Genomic DNA, 20,485 nt, shown 5'->3' with positions numbered 1-20,485 from the left:
TTTACTCCATACTGTTCCTTTGGAATGCCACAAAGGAGCTTAGTCTAAGCAGTTAAAAAGGCCGCTCTAAGCTGTAAAGTGTGTTTCTAGTATCCATTCTGTGATGTCGTTAGAGGGATATTGTGTCACTGAAGCCTCCGTCCACCACTCTAAGGGACATCTGACCCAAAAACATTCCTTTTGTGTTAAGCTGTATTTAAAGTCATCTGTTGGGGCTGGTGGGAGTAAGCATCATTATTTATGTACTGTTGGGTTTGTGTGTGTGTGTGTGTGTGCAGGACTGTACGGTTGTCTTTAAGCTATTCTGAAAGATTTAGTTTCATTTATTTATCTACTTTAAAAATAAGCAGAAAAAGTATATCATATCAGTTTATTTGCATATGTATGTGAGAAGCTTAGTACTAAAACCATCTCATTTGTAATCTCATAATGCTTTTGTAACAAGCATTATGGCATATATCAGAAGATTCAAAATTCAGAGATGCAGCATGCAGTCAGGTTGTCGTAGTGTTACACCCTTAGTGCAAAATTAACAGTATAAAGTGCAAAAAAACAGACTCAGTGTTTGTATTTAACCCTCCCAAGGCAGGCGTTGCAGATTTGCAACAGTTACTAACAAAACTAACAACCTGATTACCCCACATACATATTTTGTGATTTTTTTTTTTACTCAGAAGTACCACTGCAGGACTTGGTTGTGCATTAGCAACAAAAAGTTTAATTTGAGCCTGAGAGGGTTAAAATAGACATAACACAATATAGTTTAAACAAACTTTACAGTAGTACAAAAATACTTTAATAGTACCAGTAGCTGTCAAACAGTAGGCAGAATGATAACTAACCCAATGTAAATGTAAAATGTATGTAGCATACATCATTATAAGAATGTAAAGTGCCTTGCTGTGCTGAGCAGGAGAGGAATAAACAATCCATAGGAGAGTTATGAAGGGTCTGCAACAATGCTGCACATACATACAAATAAATAAAAAGATATTATAATGAACCTATGTGACATTAAGGGCCCTTAATTATTCTGTGTAGTCCAAATGGCTAATTAAATATTTAAATACTGTCCTCCACATACAATAATTATTATTACTCTTTAGTAACAAATTTGTTCACCAGTGACAGGGCAAAACTGCCTTTGAAAGTCTGCCAAAATAAATAGGCCTAATCTCTTGGGCAAAGTGGGACATTAGCAAACACTACTGGTTTGCTGTAATTTAGCATAATACATCACACCCTGAGTGAAATGGATAACTTGTAGAAAAAACACATACCTATCTCACCCCTTCAGGAGACCTTCAGTAATGAGTGTCCTTTGATTTTATTATGCCATTGCTCTTTCTCTTCACCTCGGTTCTACTCATTTTATTCTTGTGAGACAGGAGGGATATCAGGGAAGAAAAACAAGTGAGGGGGCTGGGTAAGATAAAGAGACATAAAGGAGACTGGCAGAAAGAGAGGGAGGACTTGCAGTAGTGAGTGTTTTTGAATATTGGAGCAACTTAAGTTGTAAATAAGTTGGTGGAGAAAAGCATCAGCACTAGCATGGCATTAACAGTATAATTATTTTACTGTATTCAGCAATGGATAAAAACATATGCAGAATGCACAAGTTTTAACCCTACACGCTACCACCTAAGGGCACAGGGTTATAAAGTGGTTGTATCTAACCCGTGAAGACTATTCAAATCGAACCCAAATCATCAACACTCCACTATCATGTTTCATAGTTGATACGAGTTGTTTGTGTAGATTTCTTGTATTTGTTTTTCACTTGTGGCACTGTGCATTATGGCTAGAAATTTTGGTCTCGCCTGTCCAATAAGCATTGTTAAAGATGCAGCTTTTATGCAATTCCCCAGTACTTGTTGGTCCCAGAACCACATTTTTTACATCATATTGACTTAAGTAGGGGTGAGCTATATCATACCGTTCACAGTAATACCGGTGTAATTTTGGGCAACAATAGGAAAATTAAATATCGCGATAGAATATGGGTAAAACGCGCATGCGCAGTGCCTATGTTTACATACGCACATGGCGGTGATGCAGAATGAGAAGAGTGAAAGTGGATCGTTAAATTGAAACCAGAATTTGTTTGTAAAAATGCTGCAACTTGAGTGGTGTGGAACTGGTTTAGCTTTCGTCTGTCAGATACACAACAAAGCACTATTTTTGGTAGAGCATGCTAGAGCACGGCCACAGGTATATAAAATCAACCACCTAGTCATGCAGTCTACCTGTACAAACATTTGTGAAGGAAAGTGTCATTCTAAAGAGATCACTGAATTTGAGCGTACTACTCTAACACATTGCCACCATTGCAACACGTGAGTTCTTGAAAAATCTTCACTGTAGATATTCCACAATTAACTGTAAGTGGTATTATCATAAAGTGGAAACATTTAGGAACTAAATGGGTACAGCAACAGATGTGTTTTGTAAGTGGCCAACAAATGCTGAGATGCACAGTGATTCTAAAAAGACACACAAACAGACTGAAATCACCAGATTTTCTGATGTTGTGACATAAAACCAGGAACTCTGCTTGTTGTTTATCCAAAACTTTAAAGATGGTTAGAAAAGTGAACTGATAAGTGTTATACAGAACCTATAGACCTGACGTAAGAAAGTGATCTTGTCACTCAGAAACCGCAGAGGATTACCTTTTAAGAAGTAAGGCACAAGCGTACAACAAAGACACACTCTGAGCAGATTGAGGAGGGATCTATGCATAAACCACTGAGCATTTCCTTTCTATTTTAATGCTTCCATCAGACATGATGCAATATATGTGCAATGCTCAAGTGAATGTAATAAGTAGTCCCTTAATGACTGACGGCCATACCTGATGACTAAGATTTCACACAGTGTGAATTTTTTCTTTAAAGACCATATCCGACCATATTAAAATGGTAAATGGCCTGTATTTATATAGCGCTTTACTAGTCCCTAAGGACCCCAAAGCGCTTTACATATCCAGTCATCCACCCATTCACACACACATTCACACACTGGCGATAGCAAGCTACATTGTAGCCACAGCCACCCTGGGGCGCACTGACAGAGGCGAGGCTGCCGGACACTGGCGCCACCGGGCCCTCTGACCACCACCAGTAGGCAACGGGTGAAGTGTCTTGCCCAAGGACACAACGACCGAGACTGTCCAAGCCGGGGCTCGAACCGGCAACCTTCCGATTACAAGGCGAACTCCCAACTCTTGAGCCACAATATTAATGTTAATCTTGGGAATTCTAATGAGTTTGAATATGCCCAGAAAGATAAAATTTTAGTAAATGAATAATTAGTAAATGGTTGTTAATCGAGAGAAAAAAGAACCAAATCTTGCCAAACCCTTTAAAAACTAGACTTAATTCTTAAAACTCAACACCAGGCAAAAAAACAAATTAAGGCTTAGGTTGTAAAAAGAAAGAAATGAGAAGAACTGATGACAAATATCTGTAAAAAGTATATTTTCTGTGCACTTCATTAACAAGTAAAAAGAAGCAGATTTAAAGAATAATACATGTTACCAGTGCACATTTTTCTTTGTTATGCCAATGACATAGACCTAGATTACACACTAATGTTTGAAGACATGCCAAGGAATAGTGAAGGTACAAAGAAGCCCAATTTTCATTCACACACATACGTGCACACTCAAACAGAAATTTTTGGCATTTATTCATTTTGGCTTGGATCCTCTTAGAGGGAGAAAAGCCAAACCTTTCATCTCAGTCAACATTTGCTATTTTAGAAGTCAGCTATTTGCATACTGGTTGCATGCATGTGAATATGCGTTTGTGTGCTAGAAAGCATATTGTGTCAGGAGGTTTAAAGAGAATGATATTCTGGGTGGAAAAGTTAATCCCAAACTCAAAAGCATTAGTCACAGTCTTTGCTTTTTACCAAGAGATGCACATGCAAAATGTATTGCTCAGGTGACTGTTGGTTGCCCTCTCCTGATCATCTCAGTGGTATTTTAACAATGCTATAATGTGACGGGAACAACTTGCTCTCTCTCTCTCTCTCTCTCTCTCTCTCTCTCTCTCTCTCTCTATATATATATATATATATATATATATATATATATATATATATATATATATCAGTGATCTCGCTTTCTGTATAATATATAGTATGTAATAAAGTCAGAATCTCTGGTTTATGTTTAACAAAAATAGTACCAACAAACAAACAGGTGCAGATCATGCAAATTATTTAGTTCCCATTGATATTTTGAGAGGTATTCATACAACACAGTGCCCAAGCCTTGTTATTTAGCTAGTTTTTGTTGTTAATATATTGTTATATTTGTTGGTTTAAGTCCTGGGTTTTCCACTGCTTTAAAAATGTCCACATACAAGTCACAATTGCAAAATAAAAAATAATAACCTCGTTAATGGGGCTCGGGCTAATGCAGACACTCACACAGAATAAAGATTCACACACAGTATTGGCTGATGCTGGGTGAAAATAAATATTTTGTTTCTTTGATAATTGTACCATCAGATTGCCTGTTTGAAATCCACTGATCTGCAATTGGTATTAAGTCATGGGTTTGCGTTTGTAAGTACAAAAATGTCAGTGGGTGTGTGTTTATTTGCGAGTCCATGTTGAGTTATCAGTTGGCCTGGCAGTGCTGCAGGCTAACAGATAAGAAAGCATTCCTTCATTCTCTTTCCTTTTAAACTCACTGTTCCACACTGCTGTTACCCCTGTATAGGTGTGAAAATGGATTTTGTAGGTGATAACCTGGTTGAAAAATAGTTGAACTATAATAACAACATGTCATAAAAATGGCAAACATATTTCAGCTGTTTTCATGAGGTAATGATTTGTTTGTTTTTTTTCTTTGATTGGTAAGTGATCTTTGAATTTTCTTCTTTTGGGATCCACAATCCCTTATCACACCTCCACTGGTCAGCAATTTCCCCCCTTCTCCCTGTCATGTTCTCCAGAGGTGCCAGCGGAGCAGAGCAGAAGTTGAGCGTGTTGCCTTAATTACATCCTCTATTTCTTTCAGGCTTGGCTCTCTCAGATTGAACATTATTGTTGGAGGGGCTGGGTTGATGAGGGCTCTGTTGGGTTTAAGCTCCTGTTCTGAGTGTCTAGTCGAAATAAATAAAATACAAATTAAATTTTCACAATTGTTACAAATACAAATCATTACTGAAATTAAAATTGGAATATAATAATCTCACATTAATAACCAGACACCAAAGCATGTAACTTACATGTTTACACCATGAGGAATGACCCACGGAAGGGATTAAAAAAAAGAGTCAACAACTGTCAACTAATGCCAATATCATTAACATAACTGCAGTTTCCATCACTCCAGCAAAGCATAATGTAAGGGTGGAAAAGTCTGGTACAATAATGGTTTGGACCTTCCAAAATGGCTTCACAAATTCAGGTGAATAATGCAGTAAATCTTTTAAAATCACACTCAAACAAATGTCTAAATCAAAGCAGTCTCAATTCTGTACTTTCTACCATGTGCCAGTGATTGGAAGGCCCAAAATAATGACCTCCAGCTCAGAGCAGTTTCACTTCACCCCACTTCTCTCTACATATGAGTGGTCAATAATCACCCACTTCCTCTCAAGGCCTACAATAAGCAGGCGGCAACATCAATTAGCCCCCTTTTAGTGCAGATGCCATTGGGGACACTAACAATAGCAAGTGCTGGGAGATTAGTGCTTTTGCAGCTTAGCTTTCTCAGTCAATCCTATTGGGAAGCTACTAACTCAATGCTAAAAGGCAGAAAGCCCCAGATGGCTGATCATATAAGGGTGAAGCGAACCCCCATTACAGTAATCCAAATGCTGAGACCATTGTGGTCAGGCAGTGAAGGGCATGCTATTAGAGACAGTTTAGGAAGAAAAAAAGAAAAGAAAAACTTGGGAGTTAAATTGAAAAAATAATTAGAAGACAAGAAAATGGATGGGAGAAGATCACAGAATAATGGATAGGGGACAGATAAAGGATCTCTGCGTGTTAGAGATGCACAAAAATGCAACGAATCTATAATTTTACTCCAGGGGTCACAATCTGTAGAATTTTTTTTTTTTTTTAATTCAATGCAAATTTTCTAATACCCAAATTTCAATGCGTAGAGAAATTTTAACTCTCTACATTTATTCATTCGTCTTTTTCCATTCTCTGAGTTTATAGACCACTTTGCATCAAATTATTATTATTATTATTATTATTATTATACATTTTTAATCTCTGGCTCCTTTCTCATCGTCCTGGAGAGGAGCTGGCCTCTGCTCCAATCTGGAGTTGCCCCTCAGTCAGAGGTGGCTGGCTAACCCTAACCCTGCACGTTGGGGTTTCCCCAGCGGATGAGAGCGTTACCTCCCTGCAACAGGGAATGGGTTCTGGCCATTGCTGTGCCTATGCACAGTACTCAGCCTTCTTGGATTCACTGGGTACAATGCTTAATTGTGCAACTCCTTTGTCCTACTGGGAGCTTCAGTTCTCACATGGTCAATAACAGTGAGATCTGTAATGGCACAATTGGGAAGAATGGCCTGCCTGATTTGAACCTGAGAGGTGTTAGTTATTGGACTTCTTTGCAAATCACAGTTTGTCCATAATGGACACCATGTTTGAGCAAAAGTTTGTTCATAAGTGCATGTGGCACTAGGACACTCTCGGTCGCAGGTTGATGATCAGTTCATCATTCTGAGGCCATTTATCTTAGACATTAGGGCCTTAGAGAGGAGCTGAGCTGTCAACTGATTACCACCTGGTGGTTACTTGGATCAGGTGGTGTAGGGTAAGATGCTGGACTGGCCTGGCATGCCTATATACCAATACAAAATGTATTGTGAGACTGTGCTCGGGATACCTAGCAGAGGCCCCAGTAGGTGAGATCTTCGACTCTCACTTCTGGCAGAACGTCTACAGCATTCCCAGAGAGGCTGGTGTTAGGTTTATATGGTTGATTGTCATTTATGCTTAGAAATATTTACTCATATATGCTTAGAGTTTTATAATCAATCGCATGTGGATAGAGGTTTGATCCTTAGCAGTCTGTAAAGACTCTGTGTGTCTTCCAGAGTGTTCTGGCATACACACTCACATCCTGGGGTCACGAGGAGAGGTCGTACCTTCTTTTATTGTTTTATGGTATAGCAAACACAAGTATATCTGTTTTAATATTGCTTTTGTTTAGATGAACTGCCAGACTTCCAGACCAGCAGGTTTAGGGAAGTCGTTTATGGGGTCACATACACGCACACACACACATACCTACACACACACACAGGTAGTACTCTTTGTTCATGTGTATACCTATGTAAGACGTCATGTGTTAATGAGCCTATGCATATTCATGTAACCTCAATAAAAGAGCAGTGTTACGAGGGAGCAGACGTGAGCGACTGGGGTCAAGCGAAGGAACGTCTGCTTGTCGTGGTTCTCTCCCTCATATATGGGTAACACAAAGAACTTTGCCTGCTTGGTGTTCAATGCTCTTGCTGTGTAGTAGAATTGTCTTGAACGTTCCAGCGAATAGGTTTATGCTACGAACCTATCAGCTGGGGACACTGAGCCTGTTGAGCGTGCATTGTGAGAATTAGCATCTCCAATTTTGAGGTCATGAGCCTCAGCCAGAGTATATGGAGTTCCCACTCTGCTACCCGGAGTGGAGGGGTTTAAGTATCTCGAGGTCTTGCTCATAAGTGAGGAGAGAGGAAAGTGGGAGATAGACAGATTGGACCCACAAATGCAGTGATGTGGACATTGTATCGATCTGATGTGTGAGTGGACTATTAATTTACCTCACCAATGGTCAGCTTTAGGTAGTGACCAAAAGGATGGGACTGTGGATAAAAGCAAAAGAAAACAGCTGTCTTTGAAGGGTTTCTGGCTTAGAGGTATTGTTAGGAGATCAGTCATTCAAGTGGGGCTCAGAGTAGAGCGGTTTTTCCACACTGACAGGTGGTTCATCCATCCGACAAGGATGGTGCCTCCTGTAAGGTGTTCCAGGTCTGTCCTACTGTCCTACCCAGGGTAGACCGAGATTTTATCTCTCAGCTGCCAAAAATTGTTACTTAAGTTTCTTTAGCCAACTGGGACTAATGTTAAAATTATTATAAATAATATTAAAAAGAGAGATGACAAGAATATGGATTGGCAGAGCTATGGAAAAGAGGAAGTAACAGATGACTTCACAGCTGATCAATCAATCCTTTTTTTCTGTTACAGAAATCTCAAAGACATAAAGTGACAGAATCCTGTTTGCTTTGTTACCTCTTTTTTTTTTTTTTTTTTTCGCCTGTCCCATTTGGTTCTTTAGCCATCAGAATTGTTGTCTGAAGACCAACAAGGATACCCAATGGATTTACTTTGCCAAATGGATCATCGTGGCATTGCCGTATTGGTCCATTTGGTCGATCTTTGTTTTTATTATTTATTATATTTTATTTTCAGATGTTACAGACGGGACAGACATGAGTGAGGGATAGGAAAGGGAGAAAGAAAGAGGAAGGAAAGGAAAAACAGAAGGGGAGAGGGACAGTGAGAAAGGGGGGGAGAAAAAAAAATAAAAATCTCCTGGATCACCTGTTGAGAGAAGAATAGAAAACAAGCAAAAAAAGACAAAAAAAAAAAACAAAGCAACATACTAAACACAACACCGTCGCATTAATCTAGCTAGGTGTAAACAGCAGTAAATACTAAATATTCAATGTTGTTATGCAGCACGCAGGACAGATGTGCTTCGAAGTAGCAGCCAAGAAAGGTGTAATTTGGGTCTACGAGCAGTGAACACCCGTGTGCATACCTGTGTGGATCAGCGCGCTTGTATTCCAAAGGTTTCTCCATGTAACGATCTGCTAGGGAGTGTGGGGGGGCCACAGCCCCGTCCTCCAGGGTGTGAAGCAGGTATGGAGGAGATCAAAACTCCAGACATCCAGAGGCCCCCCAACACAAGAGACCATGGAAGACCAACAGAGGGGCAGCCGCGCCACTGTTCCAGTAAGAGCTGAGGAGAGACCCAGATGAGGGTTCACTCAGCAGCAGCGGAGCAGAAGCCAGGGGGAGTTGCAGTGACGCGCCCATGAGCTCCGCCGGCCGCCAGCTGTGCCTGAGTGACCGAGCCCCAGGCCGAGAGGCCGGGGGCACCCCACCCCCGAAGGGGCCCGAGCGAGCCCCAGGCTCCAGGCCCCGATAGGCCGCGAAGGAGTGAGCCGGTGTGTACCTGGACGCCCATCCCCAGACACAAAGAACCACCAACGCACCGACACCTGAGGGAGTCCGCCACCGGCAGGGGAAGTGGTGGTAGGTGGAGATAGACCTCCAAACCTTGGAGGGCCTGAGGTGTCCCCAGAGAGGTGGCGTCTGATACCCAGCCTGACATATGGACACAGACATACAGGCACACACAGACACAAACATCCATTCCCCCCCTCATGCTCTCATATGCACTCACTCCACACTCAACCAACGTGGAGACAGACATAAAGAGACGCTGTACACACGATCACACTCCCCAAGCGTACTCTACAAACCGGGTCTAGGTGCCCCCACCCCTGGAGTGGGGAACTGCACCCAGACCCAGGTGGTGTTACCCTTTTCCCTGCGGTGGGGAGAGGCAGACCACCCCGACTCTGTAGCAGCAGGGAGGCCCCACACTCCAGACCGCAGTCGGACGGCCAACTCCACCTAGCCCTCCCGCTCCAGCAGGCCGCAGAGAATGGGGGTGGGAGAAGACTCCAAACCTCCCTCCACCCGCTCATTGTAGTGTTGATGCATGTGTGTTCTAAGGTGCAATTAAAACCCAGGAGGGCTTGGAGCTACCTGCCAAGGAGCAGCAGGTAAGCGCATAGTCCCTCCTGATAGCCCTCAATGTCTAAGTGTATTTAAAATTGAGAGGTGGGCAACGACGCCAGGGGTGAGGTGTACACCCTGATGGTAATTTGGACTCCGTGATTGTGCCCACCCCCAAGATCCTATATGTATGTGTAATGAGAGTGTGAATAATGTGAATGTCTAAGTTGTGGGATAAATGCTTTGTTACCTCTTAAAACAAAACTAGCGTGTGCTGTGATGCATCTGTATGAAACGGATACAGTGTAAACAAGAAATGCATTAATTAGAAGAAACCTGAATATCCATTTCAAATTATTTTTTGTGTGTGATCTAAGAGTCTTTATATGTATGAAGGTGATCATATCTACCAATAGGCCTCCCCTTCATTCAGGTTGAACTCAACCACTCAATATAGTGTGACTAACGCAGAATGTAGGGAAGAAAAGAGAAAATGGCGCTTCTCTTGTCAGGATAAAAATGTACGTTCCACCAATTAGATGCAGACAGATGTGAACAATCACTGAGACGAATCACAGAAAATCTGCCCTGTGAGCTCTTTCACTTACCACACACACACACACACACACACACACACACACACACACACACACTTTATCTCTCTCTAACTATTTAATTCATACACAAACTCGATTTATCTTTGGGGTGATCGTGGCTCAAGAGTTGGGAGTTCACCTTGTAATCGGAAGATTGCTGGTTCGAGCCCCAGCTTGGACAGTCTCGGTCATTGTGTCCTTGGGCAAGACACTTCACCCGTTGCCTACTGGTGGTGGTCAGAGGGCCCGGTGGCGCCAGTGTCCGGCAGCCTCGCCTCTGTCAGTGCGCCCCAGGGTGGCTGTGGCTACAATGTAGCTTGCCATCACCAGTGTGTGAATGGGTGGATGACTGGTTGTGTAAAGCGCTTTGGGGTCCTTAGGGACTAGAAAAGCGCTATATAAATACAGGCCATTTACCATTTATATTTACCTCGATTTCTCTTAGTCACAGAATCTCTTCGTTTTGCTTCATTTAGGTGGTTTGGAGACTATAATAGTATAAACTCAAAGTTTAACTGCTCTGTTCCCATCTGTTCCTAGATATATATATATATACCAAAACCACATATGAAAAAGCAAAATACACATATCTACACTGAACAAAAATATAAACGCAACACTTTTGTTTTTGCTCCCATTCCCCATGGGATGGACGTAGAGACCTAAAATTCATTCCAGATACACAATATAACCATCCCTCCCAAACAGTGGTCACAAATCAGTCCAAATGTGTGGTAGTGGGCACATCTGCTATATTGAGATAATCCATCCCACCTCACAGGTGTGCCACATCAGGATGCTGATCTGACATCATGAGTAGTGCACAGGTGTACCTCAGACTGCCCACAACAAAAGGCCACCCTGGAATGTGCAGTTTTTTGCGCTATTGGGGGTCTGGGGACCCAGAACCGGTCAGTATCTGGTGTGACCACCATTTGCCTCATGCAGTGCAACACATCGTCGCATGGAGTCTATCAGATTGTCAATTGTGGCCTGTGGAATGTTGGTCCACTCCACTTCAATGGCTGTGCGAGGTTGTTGGATATTCGTGGGAACTGGTACACGCTGTCGTATACGCCGGTCAAGCACATCCCGAACATGCTCAATGGGTGACATGTCCGGTGAGTATGCTGGCCATGCAAGAACTGGGACATTCTCAGCTGCCATCTGCCCTGAACAATGTGAACCATGATTCATCCGTGAAGCGCACACCTCTCCAACGTGCCAGACGCCATCGAATGTGAGCATTTGCCCACACAAGTCTGTTACGGCGACGAGCTGGAGTCAGGTCAAGACCCCGATGAGGACGACGGGCATGCAGTTGAGCGTCCCTGAGACGGTTTCTGACAGTTTGTGCAGAAGTTGTTTGGTTGTGCAAACCAATTGTTCCAGCAGCTGTCTGGGTGGCTGGTCTCAGACGATCTTGGAGGTGAACCTGCTGGATGTGGAGGTCCTGGGCTGGTGTGGTTACACGAGGTCTGCGGTTGTGAGGCCGGTTGGATGTGCTGCCATATTCTCGGAAACGCCTGTGGAGACGGCTTATGGTTGAGAAATGAACATTCAATGCACGGGCGACAGATCTGGTTGACATTCCTGCTGTCAGCATGCCAATTGCACGCTCCCTCATTGCTTGTGGCATCTGTGGCATTTTGCTGTGAGACAAAACTGCACATTCCAGGGTGGCCTTTTGTTGTGGGCAGTCTGAGGTACACCTGTGCACTACTCATGATGTCAGATCAGCATCCTGATGTGGCACACCTGTGAGGTGGGATGGATTATTTCAATATAGCAGATGTGCCCACTACCACACATTTGGACTGATTTGTGACCACTGTTTGGGAGGGATGGTTATATTGTGTATCTGGAATGAATTTTAGGTCTCTACGTCCATCCCATGGGGAATGGGAGCAAAAACAAAAGTGTTGCGTTTATATTTTTGTTCAGTGTATATGTACCTCTTGTTCCTAATAAAGTTTGTAGTTGTGCTCCACTTCCAATAAGACGAAAAGAGCTCATGCCATGTACAGAGTTACCCTTGCCATTCGCACACACATGCCTTGTAATTGGGATGGAATTAGTAAGGGGAAGTAGTAACGCAATTAAATTCTAATTTTAAATACTCTAGAAACTAAAAGTTAACCTGCAGTCCAGGCTCATAAGCCAGTATGAGGTCTTTAAGATAGGATGGACCCTGATTAGTCAAGATCTTGTATGTAATGGGAAGGATTTTAAATTTGATTCTAGAATGAGCAGGAAATGAGGCCAATGAAGAGAAGCCACTATAAGAGAAATATGCTTTCTCTTTTTAATCCCTGTCAGTATACTTGCTGCAGCATTGTGACTCAACTGAAGGCTTTTCAGGGACTTTTTCAGGACATCCTGATAATAGTGAATTACAGTAGTCCAGCATATGTAATAAATGCATGAACTAGTTTTTCAGCATCACTCTGAGACGGGATGTTTCTAATTTAGGAGATATTGTGCAAATGGAAAAAAAAGAAGCCCTAGATATTTGTTTAATTTGCAGACTGAAGGACATATCCTAGTCAAAAACGACTTCAAATTTCCTCAGTGTTACTGAAGCATCTGGTTAGATACCATATTTCTAAGAATCTTAGGGCCGGAAAAAATAGTTTCAGTTTTACCTGAATTTAGATGCCGAAAATAAGTCTTTAAGACATTCCAGCAGTTTATCTAATTGGTGTGTGTTATTGGCTTCATGGATAGATAAAGCTGTGTGCTATTCCTTCTAATGATACTGCCTAGTGGGAGCATGTATAATGTAAACAGAATTGGTCCTAGCACTGAACCCTGTGGAACTCCACAATTAACGTTAGTGTGTGAAGAGGACTCTCCATTTACATGAACAAATTATACTCTGCTAGATAGATATGATTCAAACCAATGCAGCAAAGTGCCTTCAATTCCTATGGTATGCTCTAATTGCTGTAATAAAATACTGTGGTCAACAGTATGGCATGTTGCACTTAGGTCTAGCAAGACAAGCACAGAGATGAGTCCACTGTCAGAGGCCATAAGAAGATCATTTATAACTGTTACTAAAACAGTTTCTGTACTGTGATGAGAAGATATCTGGTGTACAACTACTCTTTCAAAAAAAATTTCTGAGATAAAAGGAAGGTTGGAGATTGGCTTATAATTAGCCAAGACAACCTGGGTCAAGGAATGGCTATTTAAGTAACAGCTTAAGTGCTGCCTGTGGTGGGCAACCCATTAATGGAGATAGGTTGGTCACATTTAAGAATGAGTCATTCATTAATGGTAGGACTTCTTTGAGAAGTCTTATTGGAAGGAGGCCTAAAAAATGTTGATGGTTTAGAAGAAGTAATTATTAGTTAACTCAGAAAGATCAATAGGAGAAGAAGTGTTTAAGAATGTTCAGCAAATTTTATTATTATATAAAGATAATTTGTGAACATGTCAAATGTAGTTTTTAAACTATTACTTGCCAAAAATGGCATCCCCTATCTTTGTCTATGACAAGGATGCATGTGAATGAGACAGGTACTGTATGTAAAAAACAAAAAAAAAGAGGACTTAAGCTTTTTTTGTGGCACTGCATATCTTGAACAAATTAGGTATTATTACACAAAATTAATGTTGCATATATAATAAAAAATTTAATTTCCCTTATTAATTAAATTAAAATTACAATCATTTGATGATACATAGGAAATATGACTTGAAGCACATTTGTAACTGTTAAAAGCTAGTGGAATTGTAATTAGAAATGTGAAATTAGATTCAAAAAGGTTAAACTATAACTCTTATGACTAATGATAACAAAATATTTATGAGGCCCTTGTTTGCAATATAGATGCCTCCTTTTTTAAAGCTGTTTTCTGCAGACAGTCACCTTAAATAGAACTATAACTATAGTTGACAGAGAAATAGGAAAAAAAAACACAACACACAATTGAAAAGGACATTCTATTACATCCAGGATAAAAAGCGGTGAGTGTTAGCTAGTTAGGAACCTTGATCTGTTTGTAATATTTTCAAAGGCCTTGGTTTTGAGTCGACTTTGACTGACAGTGCAAATCACTGACAAGACGACTGAGACATGTTCATCTTGTCTTTTATCCTCTCTGGTCTTTTATGAGTGATATATTCCCTGTATTATCTGTGCTGTTCTTTCGGCTGTCTCTTTTAATCTCTGCTTTCTCCCTGCTACTTTCTCACCATTTTTAAACACTCATATCTTTTTGTCTCTTGATCACATTCCAACATTCGGTCAATTTCACTTCCTTTTTCTTTAAACTACAAAATATTTTGTAACATTATCGTTGTCTTATTTACATACAGAAAACAGAAATGGCAACTATTTCAAGTATAGTTGTCCTAGCAATAACAAACCATGGTGTTGTAGAAAAGGAAGACGATTCGACACACCGTTCTGTGTTTATTTGTCAGTTATTATTTGGTGAAAACACTGTTTGCTGTTCTTTCAGGTAAGGCTTTTCAGCTGGACTCCAGCACACACACCTCCCTCTGGGCTCCGGCTTCACAACGTATAAGGGAGAAACCTCATTAGTTAATCATGTGCACCTGTCCCACCAACCTCCCTGGCACTGCCCCTTGAAAACACTGCAGCTGAGCCAAGGACCCCACTTCCGCCGCAGGTGTTTATATACTTATCATGATCAATATAACTATCTGTGTTATTTTCTGTAAATCATCTTTTTTTTTAAAGTAACAGATTTTTTTTAAGTTCAACTACTTTATATTAGATGAACTTAAATGCACATTTCAAATTGCACTTAAGGGAAAATTTTAAAGCTTGACAGAGAGACAGAGGGCATATTGATGGAATGCTTCAGGAGTTGGCACAAAAGCCGTTGTTGTTATTATGCTGATGATTACAAAGCCATCTTTTGAGTTTTCAGTGAGAAATATTAAAAAAGAGATAAGTAGTTGTGGTATGTGGTTTAGTCAGAGTAAGTACAACCTTGATATAAAATAAAAGTGTCCGTGTGCGTGTGTGTGTGTAGATGTGTGTGAGAGAGAGAGAGAGGGAGCAACAAAGAGAGAGAGAAAGCAGAATATGTTATCAGTGTTGACAGGTGAAGCTGAAATGGAGATGCATTTATTTTGAAAGTATCAGTTCTGCAATACCAAATTTCAGTGGTCTAAAAATTATCTCAAAATTAAAATGAGTCCTAGGCAAGGTTATTATACTAAAACTAGATATGAAAAAATATTTTAGTTAAGTAAAATAAAAATAAAATTAATTAATTAAAATGATTTTAGAAAACAGAGGACGTAGTCTTATTTTTAGTGTTTGTCAGTTTGGTAAAAACTTTATTACAACGTGCCTGATGAATCATTGATGGAAATATTTATTAATACTCTACAAGGCTGTGAGTCAACTGATTTCAAAAAGTTCTGTGCATTTATTGTAATAACTTTACTAATTTTTCTTAACTCTTACTTTGGCAATATTGTTTTTAGAAATTATTATGCCAGTAAAGCACCTTTATATTTGACTTTGAGAGACAGAAACAGAGAGAGATAGAAAGAGAGATATTAGTAAGCATATGTAGTTTTCTACCTCACTGCTTTCTCATTAAGCATTAAGAACCCATTCCACACTTGCAAAAAGTCCTCAGGGTAGACATGCACACAGCACACACACGCACACACTGGGAAAAATGGTTTTACACATGCTCACAGGGGGATTCAAAGGCAAACATCCACAATGAAATTCAGACAAAGGCATATACATACATGCTGAAAATTGACATTGTGATATGTTTTTTGCACATAAAAAGAACGAAAGGGCAATTGTCATGCAGCAAGTGAGGAAGGAAGAGAAAGTAAAAGGGAAAAGGGAAAAGATCTATTCCTGTGTTGTCTCAGCGGGAGGACCCCAAAGTAGAAACTCATTAACTACTCTCCCTCTCCGAGAGCAATATTACAATTGGCGTGACTAAAAAGGCAAACAATTTAAATTGTTAATGCCCAGCAATCAGCCAGAAGGAGGAGTAGGGTGGGAGGGTGAACAAATAATGAGAGGAAGGAAGGGATAGAGACGTGTTCTATTGGGGAAAAAAACTGATCAGCAAGAAGACTATTTACAGGAATTTTTTATATTGCATATGTGGTACAAAACTATTATTTCCTCATAGTCTAAGGAGCTTGGAACCACGATGACCTGGATGACTGAGAACCTTTACAGACATATTTCCTCATACTTTTAGTAAAAATAAAAACATCAACAACAACAAGAAAAAAAAATCCTGGCAACTGCTTGACAAGCTATTGCATTCATAAACTTGGATCTCTACAATACCTGCCTGCTTTTTGGAGTGACGACAATACCCGATCAGCCTTTTACGTCTGAGGGGGGAAAAGGAAACAAAGTTAAATTGTGCATTGCACTCACATCAGCATATGAGCCTTCATCTTTCTCATATCAAAGACCCCAGAACATTTTTGGTAGTTTTAGGTCATAATGTTGTGAGAGGGTATAATTTAATCCAAACCACAATATACAATCAAAATTACAAACTTCAATCAAAGGTAAAAAACAAGTGAAAGTGAAATTAATGAGCGAGTGAAAAAAAAGGAAACTACGTGCAAAACACAATGTTCCCAAACGGGACTTTACAGCTTCACAACTGAGAAAATTATGATCACCTTTTACAGTGACCAGCCAACTTCACACCTATGTACCAATCATTCTGTTTAGTCTACATCCAGATATACCACTTCTGTCAAGGTTGGGTGTTTTTGCTAGCATATATCATAAACTCACCCCACAAAAAACAACAAACAAAACAAAAGAAATAAATCCCCAAAAAGCATAGCAGTCATAGGGAGACGTCTTCAAAAAACTTAAAGTCACTCCAGTCACTTTCTTTTCAAGCTCCTTAAACCAGCATAACCTGGATGACCGAGAACTTACACAGACATAATTATGTTGCACAAGCTTGTTATCGCTAGAGAGGCTAGACAATTCTCACATATGCAAACAATAAACAATCATAATATTTCTCTTTTAGCTTTGATAGCTGTCATTTTTAAATGAAAGATAACAACCTTAAAAGCATATTAAAATTGATAACTATTTTCTTAATTTAATCTAATATATTCTTGCATAAATTAGGTCAGATCCAGCATAATTTGGAGTGTTTGGATCCACAGCAAACTGAAATAATGGGGAAACCTTAAAGCCTACTAATTTTGGCATCAAAGTCCAAAGTTCATGTATTCATTGTAAACTTCAAGTCAACATGTTTACGTAACACATGAACTTCCTTTTTTGGTGTATGTAAGAGTTTTGTTTGGTTTTTGTTTTCACTAATGAATAAATTAAAGCATGCAAAATGGAAATTCAGACCTGTCACCTTGTAAGCCCTGGGCTTATGGCATTAACTAGAAATTACATGCTCATTTTTTAAAGGACGTACTTCAAGTCCTGAGAAATCACAATTCCACCAGCCACAGGAGCCTTGGTTTTCATTTTTTATAAAAGTCCTCAAGGGTATCCTTCAATTACACTGCAGTACTTGGTCCACTCCTAGGTCTTCTATCCTCAGAAATGATTCATACAGCTAGAAAATACTTATTTTACAAGCATTATTCCAGAGCTTTGTATTAAAACTCCCCTGAAAGGCCTACAATGGCTGTGTTCAGAGCTTGCAGAGACAATCGTGGAGTGAAAGAAGGTCATGTTGGTAGGAAGACAGAAAACCCTCTACATTCTCCACACCAGAGAGGGGAAATAAATAATTGGTTTTCTGACTCATGGAATGAAATTTCAAGTTGGGGGAAGAAAAGGGAAACTGAGCATATTGTCAATCATTTTTTCGTCTTCAGAAAGGAAGTAATGAGTTAAAACACACAAACACACACACATGCAAAATGACAAATGAAGGAGTTGCAGTCAAATTATATTGGTATCTATAATTCAACAGTCTGGGAGGAAGTATTTTTTAAATTTTGAACCAAGAACAGAGGAAATTGGTGAGATAATGAAGGATTATTCTTAATGTGTTTCAAGAGTGTTGTAGTACTTTTTTTTTTTTTTTTTTTCTTGCCTTGGGAACCATTTTAGAATCAGGATAGTAAATACATATTTCAGTCATAGCAAAACTTATTTGAAGATTTTATACCTTCCCCCTCTCACACCCAAAATGACCTAATAATCACAAGAGAAGAGACATTCAGTTTCTGTATTCATTATATTTCTGCCAGATTCTTTCATCACTCCTGTAAATCGTGACCCCCTTACACATCCTAAGACCCTTAATTAGATGCTGGAAGAAAGGCAGCAAAAACAGATACAGAGCTAGATAGATGTTACAAAGACTTTATTTGATGTAAGGAATTCAAAGAGAAGTCTTGGAGGACAATGCTGAGAAGTGTGAAGTGACAAATGAAGACTACAGAAGAGGCAGCATAAGCAGAGGACAGAAACTCAGGAAGTGTGGCTGTGTGCATGTTCACTTGGTATGAGAAAACATTAGCGATACTTAAGCATACAAATACAAGAAAGGTTGCAACAGCACAGCAATACAAATAATATAAAACAAAGACCTTTTTCAGAAAATCCACCCAACCATCCATTTATTCTGATTTGCAACAGTAGTCTCACAGAGGAGCCCAGATACATCCCTCTCCTCAGCCACCTCCTCCAGCTTATCCAGGGGAACACTGAGGTATTCCTAGGCCAGCCGTGAGATGGAATGGCTCCATTGTGTCATGAATCTTCCCTAGAGCCTCTTCCCAGTGTGAAGTGCCCAGAAAACCTCACCCAAGTGGCATCCTTGTCAGATGGTCAAACCACCTCAACAGGCTTCTTTAAATATGGATTCTTTCAATATGAAGGACAGGTCAGCCTCCCTACAGAGAAAGCTAATTTCCACTGCTTGTATCCCATTCTTTTGGTTACTATCCAAAGCTAGTAGGTGAACGTAGTATGGAATTCTGTCTATAAATATTATGGAAAGACTTTGTGACAAAGTGCAGCCCTGGCAGAGTCCAATACCCACCAAGAATAAGTGTGACTTATTGCCAGCAGGGTGGACCAAGCTCTTATAGTGGCTGTGCAGGGGAATGCCCAGATGTATATGCATTTGACCAGTATGGTTAAATGCATATAATGTACATCTGGTCAAATACAAAAAGTAAGCCAGTAAGAATCATCAGTGATTGAAAGTATTTTACTTGTTTGTTTGCAATTTGCCAAGTAGAGGACTTCTAATGATGTATTCATTTAGCACTATGGCCTTACTTAATAAGTGCTCATCACTTCATGGTCATGATTTACTAAGAAAAAAACATAAATTGGTTTTATTCTAAGATCCCTCATCATAATTTAATTGATTTATTTTTCTTACAGTGATTCTGTGTTTTACTATATATTTGGACTTCTATGTTTTGGCATATCCATAATACTGTGACTGGTGAGCTGAAAAAGGGTGACAATATTTCACAAGGCTGAACATGGCCTACTAGAAAGTTATACAAAAATGTGTTTTTATTGCAATTTATTGTCAGATACATTTGAAATTTAAAATAGCTTTATGTTGAATTGGTAAGATAATTCTGGAGTTGCAGAAACAATTTGGGACCTTAAAGATATCCTTATTTTAGTCCCCATTTAGTAAGTTAAAAAAAGCATCTTGTATTGACCTTGTATATCTTGTAAGCTTGAGTGACTGAGTTAACTTTCCTTTGACTGGTGACCTTAACTGATTGATTGACAAATTCAGAAACAAGTGAATTAAAAAAAAAATACGCTAGACAACTAAAAGGAAAAAATATGTATCAGCCAAAGCATAATGGGACTTTAAGGAAGGACAGAGTTGGGGTGAGGTGGGTAAGGGGATCCAATCATTGCTGGATTGATTTTTCTTTTTTTTTTTACAAAACAGAGAGAAACAATTATGGGCCTGAAAGCAACGCAGGGAGTCTGGTGTTAAAAGATGTTTAGAGAAACAGCAATGTGCTATCGATCTAGGCTCATTCCTACACATTGGTAAACACTTTGCATTAAAAGGTGCTAAATGGCTCTTGCTCACACTGGAGTGTTGCCTTGTGGGTAGATAATAATGGACACAACAATGTTA

The sequence above is a fragment of the Mchenga conophoros genome, linkage group LG5, assembly GCF_057382185.1.
Source record: "Mchenga conophoros isolate Kocher_MC1m ecotype Shallow Benthic linkage group LG5, M_conophoros_male_GT1.1, whole genome shotgun sequence".
NCBI classification, from domain to species: Eukaryota; Metazoa; Chordata; class Actinopteri; order Cichliformes; family Cichlidae; genus Mchenga; species Mchenga conophoros.
This window is presented reverse-complemented; position numbering follows the sequence as displayed.